This window comes from Ornithorhynchus anatinus, chromosome X5, assembly GCF_004115215.2.
Source record: "Ornithorhynchus anatinus isolate Pmale09 chromosome X5, mOrnAna1.pri.v4, whole genome shotgun sequence".
Lineage (NCBI taxonomy): Eukaryota > Metazoa > Chordata > Mammalia > Monotremata > Ornithorhynchidae > Ornithorhynchus > Ornithorhynchus anatinus.
Window position 1 is genome coordinate 21,843,574 of NC_041753.1, and position 14,358 is coordinate 21,857,931.

Consider the following 14,358-nt stretch of genomic DNA (forward strand, 5'->3'; position numbering starts at 1 on the left):
AAATGAAAATGGAAGAGAATATATTTGCACAGTTCAGAAATAACATTATTTGAGATTCTTTTGGAAATTAACACTGGCTTGGTCCCATGGAAATATGGAGATAGTCCTCTGAACACAAACTGTGTTTTAATGTTAATTTAGAAAACCCCGCCTTCTTCCTCTTACAAGCCTTCTTCAATCAATCAATCAATCTTATCCATTGAGCGCTTACTGCGTGCAGAGTACTGTACTAAGCGCTTGGTACAACAGAACAGAGTTGGTAGACATATTCCCTGCCCGCAACCAGCCCCTGCGGAGTTTCTCTCCTGTGCCTCCTTAGAGCTTGTTGGTGGAAAAGCGGAGTCTCGCTCCTGTTTCCTTCTACCCTGGCTGAACTGAACCATGACTGCAGCTTCGCGCTGCTGACTGCCACTGATGGCTCTGTTTGTGGCCAGTTCCGGCTGACAGAGCTAAAAGGTGGGCCATGGGGCAAACCTATCCATCCTCCCAGGGGGGCTGGCTCCCAAAGGCATGTTTCCTCATGAAGCTTCTTTTTTTTTATGGTATTTGTTAAACGCTATGTGGCAGGCACTGAACTAAGCACTGGGGTAGATCCGAGCAAATCGGATTGGACACAGTCCCTATCCCGCGTGGGGCTCACAGTCTTAATCCCCGTTTTACAGATGAGATAACTGTGGCCCAGTGAAGTGACTTACCCAAGGTCACACAGCAGACCTGAGATTAAAACCCAGGCCCTCTGGCTCCCAGGCCCATGCTCTTTCCAGTAGGTCACGCTGCCTCACAACATACATCCCAATATCAATGTTGATTTTTTTGCTGCACGGTATCACTCACCTCAATTCATCTTGTGGTCCACTTTGACCTTTAGGTCCTTTTCCGTAGTATCTGTGTCATCTGACTTCCCAGTTGACATCTCTGTAATTCCATTTTTGGTTCCTATGGGCACTACCTTGCAGGTGTTATCCCGCTGATGTTGAGGAGCCGTTCTTTAATCTGTCACGGACCTTGTCATCCTACTTTCATTCATTCATTCATTCAATAGTATTTATTGAGCACTTACTATGTGCAGAGCATTGTACTAAGCGCTTGGAATGCACAAATCAGCAACAGATAGGGACAGTCCCTGCCCTTTGATGGGCTTTCAATCTAATCGGGGGAGACAGACAAAAACAATAGCAATAAATAGAATCAAGATGATGTACATCTCATTAACAAAACAAATAGGGTAATCAAAAATATACAAATGAGCAGACGAGCACAGTGCTGAAGGTGTGTGCAATCCCACTCGGGGCCGAATCACCTGCAAACTCTCAATTCCATCATCAGATCGCTGACAGATAAAAAATATTAGCCCCAGGATCCGCCTCTGTGATTCAGTTAGGTCCGGTACATGTATGAATTGTGTGATTAGACATTTGTAAAGCTGCCTGTCTACAAATGAGACAATTAATACTGAATTCATGGTTAGTAATAAATAAAGATTGCAATTCTACATCTTTTGAGTAGCAAGCCATAAAATACCAGTCCTGTTGATTGCTTTCTCGCTGATGCTGGGCCAGGGGACTCCTCAAGACTCCAGTGAATTACGCCCAGTGTATCGGTGTGGCGTTTCAGTTTATCATCATTCTCTTTTCATTTGGGAAGAAACCTCTGAACTCCTACCTAAACTAGCTGGGGAGCTTGTCGTGGGCAGGGAACATGTCTGCCAACTCGGTTGTAGCGAACCCTCCCAAGAGCTCAGTCCAATGCTCTGCACACAGTAATCCCCATTTTTCAGGTGACGGAACTGAGGCCCAGAGAAGTGAAGTAGTAATAATGGCACTTTCCAAGCGCTTAGTACAGTACTTTGCACACAGTAAGCGCTCAATAAAAACGAGTGAATGAATAAATACATTTGAATGAACCACAGAAAGAGCGAACGCAGCGCGCAGTGGAAAAAGGAAGGAATGTGGGGAAATCACGGCAGCAGATGGCAAAAGAAGCTATCACTTTTTTTTTCAGAATGTTCTCTCTTCTTTCCCTTGGAAATTCTGTAGATGCTATTTTGCTTTTTGCTTTCCTCCTGGATCGGCATCTAAAGGGAAGAATTCCTCAGTTGAACCTGGGCCTCTGTTCCCGATTTATTCTGGTAGAGGAGCGTCCAGCAGAGGGTACTGTTACATCGTGTTAGTCTTCCTTCTGGGTCTCCAGGAGGAGCTTCTAGATTATTATTATTAACAATAATAATAATAATGGCAATTGTTAAGGTCTTACTATGTGCAAAGCACTGTTCTAAGCGCTGGGGAGGATACAAGGTGATCAGGTGGTCCCACATGGGGCTCACAGTCTTAATCCCCATTGTACAGATGGGGTAACTGAGGCCCAGAGAAGTGAAGTGACTTGCCCAAAGTCACACAGCTGACAAGTGGCTGAGCCGGGATTTGAACCCATGACCTCTGACTCCCAAGCCCGGGCTCTTTCCATTGAGCCACGCTGCTTCTCTTAATAAGAAAATAATAATAATAATGTTGGTATTTGTTAAGTGCTTACTATATGCAGAGCACTGTTCTAAGCGCTGGGGGAGATACAGGGTAATCAGGTTGTCCCATGTGAGGCTCCCAGTCTTAATCCCCATTTTACAGATGAGGTAACTGAGGCACAGATAAGTGAAGTGACTTGCCCACAGTCACACAGCTGACAAGTGGCAGAGCCAGGAGTCGAACCCATGACCTCTGACTCCGAAGCCCAGGATCTTTCCACTGAGCCATGCTGCTTCCCTTAATAAGAAAAGTCTTTCCAGATCCAGGGACAGGAAGTCTGAGTTCCAGAGCTGGTAGAAGGATAGGGAACGATTAAGGCCTCTTTTTCCATTGTGCAAATTAAATGAAAGCTTTGTCATTGCTAGGCTGAGACGAGTGTGTGTGTGTGAATGAAAACCGCTACAATATTCTGTAGCTCCTATTGTATTTATTCTTGTCACGGCCTTTTTACTTTGTTCTTCTGTTCTTATAGTTTCATCTTTCCTTGTGTTTCCATTGGCAAGCCACACTGCCTTATTCTTAGACTGTGAACCCCTTGAGGGGGGTGATCAGGTCTAATTCTCACCCTTGTATTTTTTTGTCAGATCTTAGTACAGTGCTCTCTGCATAGAGTAGGTACTTAATAAAATATATTACTATTACTACCAGAAAGGGGAACTTCAGTTTTTGGGGCATGTGGAATGATTTATCATGTATTTATCAAGTAAATAGACCTCAGATGACTTAAGAGCAAAGAGGGCTGGTTTTTATTTGTTAATAGAGAGCAGGGAGGGATGGACGAAGCCACAATCTTCAGGCAACGAAACAAGAGGGACCTAAGATAGTGCTCACACAACACCACCCAAAGCAACAAATCTACAAAGCCAAACATGAAATGTTTGACTTTTCAGGTTGGAATGAACTACACAACGTTTCAAAAGACATGCCCTGTGCTTCAACTTTCTGACTGATCAATTTCAGGTCAACGATATTAGCCTCCTCCAGGAACACAGGGGGCTCACAAGAGGTGCAGAAAAATAGGGAAAAATTTGTAAAAGCCACGGTGGTGGGGTAAAATGGAGGGAAGGTGGGGAATGGGGGTCGGGGGAGAGTGGGAGAGGCCGGAGAGTTAGGAAGATGGGAGTTACTTGATCATCAGATGGGGCGGCCAGAGAAGGTCGATGAATCAATCAATCAATCAATGATACACAGGTGGAAACTAGGCACAGTTCCTGGCCCTTGGGGGGGCTCCCAATCTAAAAATAAAAAGGGCAAGAGGGGATTGGCAACAGATGCATAAGGAGAAATGAAACAAAAGGTGAAGATGCAAAACAAAGAGGACCAGCATTTTAGGCTCCTTGGGGCTCATAATTACCTCTCAGGGTGGCACCCAGAGAGTTTCCAGTACTCTACCAGTCTCGACTCAGGAGGGAGAGTCCAGCAGAGGCCTACCCATTCCATTCCTAGCTTGGCCAGTGGCTAGCGAGTGGAAGGTAATCTGCTACAGGTCAAAACTTACCCGTGCTGGGCAGCAGCGGCATGGGAGAGAGTCGAGGGTGGAGATGCAAATTTACTACACGGAAGGAGGCAATGGTAAACCACTTTCGGATTTTTACCAAGAAAACTCTATGGACACATTACCGGAACGATTGGAGATGGAGGTGGGGTGTTCATTCATTCATTCATTCATGCATGCATTCATTCACTCAATCATATTTTGAGCACTTACTGTATGCAGAGCACCGTACTAAGCGTTTGGAAAGAACAATTCGGCAACAGATAGAGACAATCCCTACCCAACAACGGGCTCACAGTTTAGAAACGGGCTCACAGTCTAGAAGTCTAGTTCTGGGAGAGATGTGTCCATGGCGTTGCTATGGGTCGGAGATGACTCGACAGCATAAGACAAGACAAGGGGCTCATAATAATAATTGTGGTATTTGTTAAGCGCTTACTATATGTCAGGTACTAAGTGCTGGGGTGGATATAAGCAAATTAGGTTGTCCCATGAAGGGCTCACAGTTTCAGTCCCCATTTTCCAGTTGAGGTAGCTGAGGCCCAGATAAGTGAAGTGACTTGCCCAAGGTCACCCAGCAGACAAGTAGCAGAGCCGGGATTACAATTGGTGACCTTTTGACTCTCAGGCCCGTGCTGCTATCCACCAGAAGTGAGCGTTCAAGTAGCAGCCACCGCCACAGTCTTCCCAAGGTTCTGTGGGGGACGGGGGGGCGGTACCAGGCCAAGGCTGCTTTTCCCTGTCCCGCTGGGGTGAGGTGGGAGGCAGGTCAGAATGGAGGTTCCTCGTTGAGGCGGAAGAGAGCCGGGGCAGGATCCAGGGGAGGCAGCGTGGAGGTCCAGTGGAGGAGGACGCTAAATCAGTCGATCAGTCCATCATATTCAATGAGCGCTTACTGTTTGCAGAGCACGGGACTAAGTGCTTGGGAGAGTACGATAGAACAATAAACAGACACATTCCCTGCCCACAACAAGCTTACAATGCAGCAGGATCTCAGTCTAGCAGAGGACGCTGGATGTCGCCGTGGGAAGGAGGCGGCCTTGGTGGATTGGTTCAGCCGTCTGGTGGAGGGGGAGGCCTTAGGGGCTCTTCGGCCACTTAGATTCTCCCCGCCCGCAGAGCACAAGCCGTGTTGGAGGAGGTGGGATTTTAGCAGGGCTTTGAAGGTGCTGAAAGCTGTGCGTGGTGGATATGAAGGGGGATACAATTCTAATAGTAATAATGATAATAATTGTGGTATTCATTATGCGCTTACTATGTGCCAGGCACTGTAACTAAGCGCTGCGGTAGATACAAGGAAATTGGGTTGGGCACAATCCCTATCCCACATGGAGCTCACAGTCTTAGTCCCCATTTTAGAAATGAGGGAACTGAGGCCCAGGGAAGTGAAGTGACTCATCCACGGTCACACAGCAGACAAGAGGCAGAGCCGGAATTAGAACCCAGGTCTTCCTGACTCCCAGACCCGTGTTCTATCCACTAGAATATGGGGGCGGGGGGGCGGTGAGAGTGAAGCACAGGGACGACATGAAGCCTGGGAGAAGCAAAGAATTCAAGCTGCTTATGTAGTTTTACAAGAAAGATAAAGTCAGCAACCATGAATTCCGTGTGCCTCACACATGAACATACTCCGTGGACGACATCCAATTCCAATCCTCTGGGAAGCTATTTTGATTCCATAGCCCAGGAGCTCCAATATGCTGATGACTGTGCCCCAGAAGCATCCACCCAGAAGACAGATAATTATGAGCCGCTTGTCAAAACTCTGACAATTCATCTGAAGAAGAGCCAAATTGCATACCAGCTCTCCACTAGCAAAACCGATAGACTGTCAAGGCTTTCGATCAGCTACAGAGCCGAATGCAGTTGCTGAATTCTGCTACTTAGGCAGGATGCTATGCAGGAATCTAAGAATAGACAGAGAGGTGGAAAACCAGAATGAAAAAGATAGTGCAAACATAGTCCATGATACAACTGGGTTATGTTGATTGAAAAGGTGGTTGCATCATCAATGGTTATTCGTCAGGTACATTTTCCCTTACAAATTAAGTGCCGTTCCAGAACCTCTGGAAAAGTAATATATTTAAATTTGGGAAACAGCATGGCTTAGTGGAAAAGGCACGGACCTGGGAGTCAGAGGCACTGGGTTCTAATCCCGGCTCCACCACTTGTCTGCTGTGTGACCTTGGGCAAGTCACTTCATTTTTCTGTGCCTCAGTCCCCTCATTGGCAAAATGGAGATTCAATGCCTTTTGTCCCTCTTGCTTAGACTGTGAGCCCTTGTGGGACCTGGTCATCTACCCCAGAGTTTAGTACAGTTTAGAGTTTAGACCTGCCGGTTTCACCTTTACAATATCACCAAGATCCGCCCTTTCCTCTCCACCCAAACGGCTACCTTACTGCTACGGGCTCTCGTTATATCATGGCTAGACTACTGTGTCAGCCTTCTCTCTGATCTCCCTTCCTCCTCTCTCGCCCCGCTCCAGTCTATTCTTCACTCCGCTGCCCAGCTCATCTTCCTGCAGAAATGATCTGGGCATGTCAGTCCCCTTCTTAAACAACTCCAGTGGTTGCCTATCAACCAAACAAACAAAAACTCCTCACTCTTTAGGCTTCAAGGCTCTACATCACCTTGCCCCTTCCTACCTCTCCTCCCTTCTCTCTTTCTACTGCCCACCCCGCACGCTCCGCTCCTCCGCCGCCCACCTCCTCACCGTCCCTCGGTCTCGCCCATCCCGCCGTCGACCCCTGGGCCACGTCCTCCCGCGGTCCCGGAACGCCCTCCCTCCTCACCTCTGCCAAACTGATTCTCTTCCCCTCTTCAAAACCCTACTTAAAACTCACCTCCTCCAAGAGGCCTTCCCAAACTGAGCTCCTTTTCTCCCTCTACTCCCTCTACCACCCCCCCCTTCACCTCTCTGCAGCTTAACCCTCTTTTCCCCCATTTCCCTCTGCTCCTCCCCCTCTCCCTTCCCATCCCCTCAGCACTGTACTCGTCTGCTCAACTGTATATATTTTCATTACCCTATTTATTTTGTTAATGAAATGTACATCGCCTCGATTCTATTTAGTTGCCATTGTTTTTACGAGATGTTCTTCCCCTTGACTCTATTGCCATTGTTCTTGTCTGTCTGTCTCCCCCGATTAGACTGTAAGCCCGTCAAACGGCAGGGACTGTCTCTATCTGTTGCTGACTTGTTCATTCCAAGCGCTTAGTACAGTGCTCCGCACATAGTAAGTGCTCAATAAATAAATACTATTGAATACAGTGGTTGGCAGATAGTAAGTGTTCAACAAATACCACAATTATTATATTTTATCATTATCATTCTTCTTCTTCTTCTTCTCACCAATTTGAGTTTCTACTCCAGAGAGGGCAAAGAAACCTCAGGTTAAAAGTTAGCATCACGCTACATCTTAAAGGGCACTGACCTTTGGTTTGTTGACTTGTCCAGCAAGCAGGAAGCCACATTCTGATAAGCAACAGGTCAGGTCAAAAAGCCAGCGTAGGCAGACCTGGGAATGCTCTCCTGATTTAGGTTGAGCCACTCAGGCCCACGTAACTTATCTGACTCTGACGGACTGTACCGCTCCTAGGTCTGACAAGTTTGGCTCGGGGTTGTGGCAAATATTGACAAGAGTCAAATCCTCTTAAAACAGAAAAAGCAGGGAGCGAAGGAGGCCAGTTAATGACTGTTGGACACCATACTTGAAACTGTTCCCTGATGCCACAGGAAAGATTGAGTCAGAGCCACCCCCACCTCTCCCGAAAACAAAAACCCCCTCAAAGGCCAAGAGAGTCAATGCTAAAAGGTGCACAGGTCAACCTGAGTAACATGAACTTGTTGACACTTGCCACTGTGTTGCAACCAGAATCTGAAAGCTGCGAAGTTCACTGCTCCATCTCTACCCTGCCTAAAGTTCCTAGAAGAGCAGTAGCTAGTCCACAGTTACAAATTATGTTCCCACTTGGAGGCTCAAACTAATACACTTTATTTCTTTAACTTATCAAGCATGCATTCATCCCTGCAGCTCAGACTCACTTCACTCTGCAGATAACTTTTGAAAATGAGTCCATCCATCTACCCAGCCACTATCATGAAAAATCTAGAAGATCTATAAACCTCTAGACTGTAAGATCATTATGGGCTGGGTGCGAATCTACTAATTCTGTTGTATTGTACTCTCCCAAGAGCCTAGTACCATGCTCAGCACATAGTGAGCGCTCAATAAATGCCATTGAAGGATACTGCATCCTAAGGAAAACCTACCTAGTTAAGAAAAATCCCCAAGCCTCTCTGGTTTGAATTATCTAGATAATTGGGCAAGTATTTTCCAGATCGACTAACTCCACTAATTCATTCTCCATCAACTTGTCCCTATGTTATGGGTAGACCTGGTCTGAGAAAGGGCTTTGTTTTTTTTTAAAAGATATGCATACCACCCAAATGACTCCAAACCAGCCAAAAGTACTAAATGAAATCTGCATCTTTAATATCTTCAAAATTCAATGCAAGTCCAGTTCCCGAGATGCCAGTGTCCAAAGGTGCACTGCTGAGAGTCTGAGAAGAAGAAAAGATGCCAGTCAGGAAAAGAGGAAATGAAGAGTGGAAAAAGACTTGAAACAGAGGATCGGGAGAGAGAGATGAAGCAGGAAACAGCAGAGGGAAAGGGACTAGAGAGGAGAAGAAAGAAGCTGAGGGAAAGAAAATGCAAAAGAGACACAGAGAAAGGAGAAGCAAGATAAAAAGCAGGTCAGGGAGCCTGAGAAGTCAGAGATCACAGTGAGAGAGACACTTTTCCCTTCTCTTCCATATCCCCCAATACAGACCAATGCTCACCCAAAACATCCAATGCAGTTCTTCACCCATTTTTCCCATTTTTGTCTACTAAGTAAACCCTGAAAGTAATAAATCTTTTCAGGCACATTTCTGGAAAAAAATAAGAATATAAAATAATGAAAAGGTGAAAACAAAAACAAACACAAAACCCAATTTGAAAGGCTTGGAGGAAGGTGAATGGATCTGTCAGTGTGAAAATCCAAATCAGTCACCGATTGGATTCCCCTTCTAGTCCTATTATGGGCTCCACCCAAAGGTATTCCTTTCACAAAAACATTTAAGGGAAGGAAGATCGGGTTTGTTTATACACTATTGAAGCCAAGTTGCTAATTTCCAACACATCTCCCCTGTCATTAGGAGTGGGCTAGGCACTTTCTAATGCTTTTTAAAGACAATTTTCCTGTGAAACTGGCTCACCATCCAGGGCACAATTTGAATTCTCTTTGAGACAGGCTTTGTGGTTCAGAAATGCCCAGATAGTCTCTGTGCCTCAGCACACAGAACCCAATTAAATTACTCTCAAGACAGAGATTGCTTATTCCCCTACATGACTGTCATAGAAAGGTTAGTCAAGCAGTTTATTTAGTTGTAAGGCTTTTAATTTCCCACTAGCAGAACACCTGCTAAGATCTGCTAGCATGAAGGGGAAACATCGCTTAAACATACAAGCTTTGCTCAATAATTAGACCGATGAGGAAATTCTGCAGGATCTCAAAGATCATCACTGGCATTTATTGAGTGCTTACTGAGTGCAGACCACTGTACTAAGCACTTGGGAGAGTACAATACAACAGAATTGGTAGACACAGTCCCTGCCCACAATGAGCTTCCAGTCTAGAGGATGCTGCCATTACCATACCATCTAAAAAGAAAGGTGAAGGAGCCAATTGCAATTACTGTGCATTTCACTGCTTTTCGGTGCTGGCAAGATCTCTAAGTCCCATTCCTAGACCAACTCTTAATCAATCAATCAATCAATCAACTGTATTTATTATTATCTATATTGAGAGCTTACTGCGTGCAGAGCACTGTACTAAACCCTTGGGAGAGTAGAATGTAACAAAGTTGGTAGACACATTCCCTGCCCACAACGAACTTCCAGTCTAGAGAATTGCAGAATTATTGAAGAACTATTAAGAATGATCAAGAACTATTACAGAATATTGTTGACTGCATACTCCTGGAACTGTGGTGTGGCTTCAAACCACAGGACAGACCGAAATTATTGCAGTGCAGTAGACTCATTCATTCTTTCATTCAATTGCATTCACTGAGCACTTACTTTCATTCACTCAATCATTTTTATTGAGGGCTTACTGTGTGCAGAGCACTGTACTAAGTTTTTGGGAGAGTACAATACAACAGTAAACAGACACATTCCCTGCCCACAACGAGCTTACAGTCTAGATTAAAAAAAGGGTCGGAGAATTTGACACCGCCAGTCAGTCTGGGCTCTGGAAATTGCTTAATAAATACAGCTGCTCATAGAAGTTCTTCAAAGTTCTGAGATTGCTGTGGGATGACCCAGCTGGATGTGTCAGAGAAAAAGCGTCGCCTGAGTCAGAAGGGCCTCGGTCCAATCCCAGCTGTGTCATATGCCTGCTGTGTGACCTTGGGCACATAACTTCACTTCTCTGGGCCTCAGTTACTTCATCTGGAAAATGGGATTAAGACTGTGAGCCTCATGTGGGACAGGGACTAGGTCCCATCTATTAGCTTCGCATATACCCCAGCGCTTAGTAATAATAATATAGTAATTATGGTATTTGTTAAGTGCTTACTATGTGCAAAGCACTTCACTAAGCACTGGGGTGGATACAAGCAAATCGGGTCAGACACAGTCCCTGTCCCACATGGGGCTCACAGTCTCAAATCCCCATTTTACAGATGAGGGAACTGAGGCACAGAGAAGTGAAGTGACTTGCCCAAGGTCACACAGCAGACAAGCAGCGGAGCTGGGATTAGAACCCATGACATTCTGACTCTCGGGCTCGGGCTCTATACACTACGCCATGCTGCTGGCACACAGTAAGCACTGAACAGATACCATAAAAAAACACAAAAACACTGGGGGTGGCCTCTCGGATTCATCTCCCATCACCAATCAGGAAAAGTGGGGTTATGTAGACGGTCTTGTTCAATTTATTCCACACAGCTCTGTAAGAGGATGTAACAAGGATGAAGCAGAGTGGCCTAGTGGAAAGAGCCCGGGCTTGGAAATCAGAAGACCTGGGTCCTAATTCTGGCTCTGCCACCTGTCTTCTGTGTGACCTTGGGAAAGCCACTTAACTTCTCTGTGCTTCAGTTTGAAAACGGGGGTCAAATCCCACAGTTCCCTGGACCGACGATAAATCAGAAAAGGAATGAGTGACACGTGACCAAATCTACCTCTCTTGCCCTGGCCTTTCCCCAGCTAGCCAATCCCACAGCTACTCTTTCCCCCTAACACCTCCATTTGGATGACCACCCAGCAATTTGAACTGGGCCTTTCCAAAACTGAACTTGTCATCTTCCCCCCCCCCCCGAGGAAATCTTTCCATGACTAGTGATCATGAGATCTGGCATGCGGGTCCAAGTTAGTGAGTGGATGAGGTGGGGGTGGAAGCAAGGAACAAGCTGATCCCTCTCCCTTTTCCAGTAACTCTAACCTTTGTCCTCACAATCATCTCAACTCTACCACTCTCTCCAGTCCTAACACAAAAGACAGTGTCGATGATTGGATCGAAATGTTTCATTCAGGCAATTGGCAGTTTCCCTGCTCCTTCTCTCCTGGCGAATAAACTCTTCAGGTCTGAGAGTTTTTCAGGAAATTGACGGGAAAACTCTCTATTTAAACTTTGCCTTCCATATAAGCCTCTAATCAGGCTTCCCTTTGTGTCTTGCACAGAGTCTCAGTTATTACTGAGTCGAGAGCCTCGATGTGTTTATGTAAAAGGTTCAGTATAACCTTTGGGCTCACTTCTCATTTCTTTACCTTCCCCTTCTTTTTACAGAATTGAGATCAATAGAGAGTGATTTACAGAAGCCCAAATGCTGTAAAAAGAAAATAGCCTGAGTGGCAAAAAAATATTATTAACATCTAAGGTTAAACCGATCCGGGATTCAATTGCATAGTACACATAATACCTTTAATTATTTCTGTATCGTGCTTCTGCATTCCTGATTGAAAGTATCTTGCAACAATGAAAGGGAGATAACATCTAATTTTTTTTGCCCACAATTAAGGATAATTGGAACTCAGTAGGCATATTTTTCTCGCATGTTTACATCTGTCTAGATGCCAGGTCTGAAAAACATTCCACACTTCAATCATCTGAAGCAAACTAGTTCCCACAGCATCTTTGTCAAGCGGGGAGGGGGTACCTGGTTCAGGGTTTTAATAGTGAATGAAAACAAAGGTACCAGAGTTCCCTCATTTCAGCTGAGAGTTCATTTCCAGGCTGAGTGTGGGAAAGGGAATGGAGGGGAAGGGAAAGATGTGGCAAATTCTTGGCTGTGGGGTGGCAGCCTCGCGGCCCAGTGGAAAGAACCCGGGACTCTCCACCCCATGCTCTGGTCTCTGTCACTAATAATGATAGTAACTGTGGTATTTGTTAAGCGCTTATTATGTGCCAGGCACTGTACTAAGCGCTGGAGGGGAATACAAGCAAATCGGGTTGGGCACAGTCCCTGTCCCACATTGGGCTCACAGTCTTAATCCCCATTTTACAGATGAGGGAACTGAGGCCCAGAGAAATGAAGTGACTTGCCCAAGGTCACACAGCAGATAAGTGGCAGAGCAGGGATTAGAACCCATGAACTTTTGACCCCCAGGCCCGTGCTCTATCCTCTAGGCCATGCTGCTTCTCCCATAATAATAATTGTGATATTTGCTAGGTGCTTACAATGTGCTAGGCACTGTTCTAAGCATGGGAGTAGATAGAAGATAATCTACTATCCCTGTCCCACATTGGGCTCACAGTCTTAATCCTCATTTTCCAGATGAGGGAACCGAGGCCCAGAGAAGTGAGGAGACTTGCCCAAGGCCACAGAGCAGACAAGTGGAGGAGCCGGAATTAGAACCAAGGTCCTTCTGACTCCCAGGCCCAGGCTCTAACTACCAGACCACACTGTTTTGCCTTCGGTGGGCTCAGGTCAGTCCCTGGAGTCTGGCAGGCTGGAGTGTGGGGGAAGAAATGGAGAACCCACGGAGGCCAACAGTGTTGAGAAGGAGCTGTCATTTGGGCAGTCTGCCAGGCCAATCAGTGGCTCTTCTGAAGACCCAATTTTTATGTCCTTCATGACCTTAACTGATGATTTTCAGCCATTCTACGCCAAAACGAGAAGCAGCGTGGCCTAGTGGAAAGAGCATGGGTCTAGGAGTCAGAGGACCTGAGTTGTAACCCCGGCTCCGCCACTTGTCTGCCGTGTGACCTTGGACAAGTCACTTCGCTTCTCTCGGCCTTGGTTACCTTGTCTGTAAAACGGGGATTCAGACCGGGACCCTTGTGTGGGTCAGGGACTGTGTCCAACCTGAATAACTTGTATTTACCCCAGCACTTGGTACAGTACCTGGCACATGGCAGGCGCTTAACAATTGCCATTAACAACAACAAAAAGCAATAATGCACTATTGTCTACCGCCCCTTATGGTAACTAGTGAGCCAAATATCATGAGTGTTCTTGTGTCACGGATGGAATCTGTGCCATTTTTTCGATCAGCTCCTGAATTTGCCCCTTGCAGACAAGAGCACAGAATAAGGGAGTTCATTGATTGAATTTTTGACATTCCAAACCGAGTGGAGGATCTAATTCAAAATAATACCTAAAAATACCCTATCTTGGCTGCCACAGAATGTCACGCTAGAAATTTCTCACAACTGCTACTTCAGCCTTTCTGGGCTTTCAAAGCACTTAAATTCCATAATCCCCACTCCATTTATATACATGTTTTATGCACTCTATGACTTCTATCTGTAATGAAATGGTTTGTCTTCCCAGCTAGAGTGTAAAGTCTTTAAGGGCAGCAATCTGGTCTAACGCTCTCGTACTCTCCCACTCACCCAGGTGCCTAGTACCATGCTCTGCAGAGAGCAGGCACTCAATAAATACTACTGGTTGATTGAATTGCCATCATCTTTTCCATCATTTTTTAAAAACATCTACAAAAAGGAGGTTCCAAAGAAAAAAAATCCAGGCGATCTCCAGGGTCACTAACACTCCATTCTCCAGCAGAGAATTTCAGTAAATCATATAAAAGTGAATTCAGTAATCTGTAGACGGTACAGTGAGGGAAAGAGAAAGAGGCCGATCCAGAGGGAGAGAGACAAGTAGACACTTGGAGGGGCAGAGAATTGTGATCGGAATATGAAATCAGTAAGTGAGAGTCTGCAAATATACTTTGGCATCGGAAGATTTTTTTAAGTCTAGTAGTCCAACATCCTTCACTCTGAAATCTGGTTTTTCTACACTGGTCAACTTTGTTTAGACATGTGTTGTTACTTCCTCCCAAGAGGTTCAAATA

General features: G+C 45.7%; 1 non-coding gene across 1 annotated transcript; it reads left to right on the plus strand.

Annotated features, from left to right (window-relative positions):
- Window positions 1-3,870: 3,870 nt before the first annotated feature.
- On the plus strand, window positions 3,871-4,007 carry LOC114808437. Its single transcript, XR_003756285.1, has one exon. It is a non-coding gene; the product is annotated as a small nucleolar RNA SNORA7 (small nucleolar RNA).
- Window positions 4,008-14,358: the final 10,351 nt, after the last annotated feature.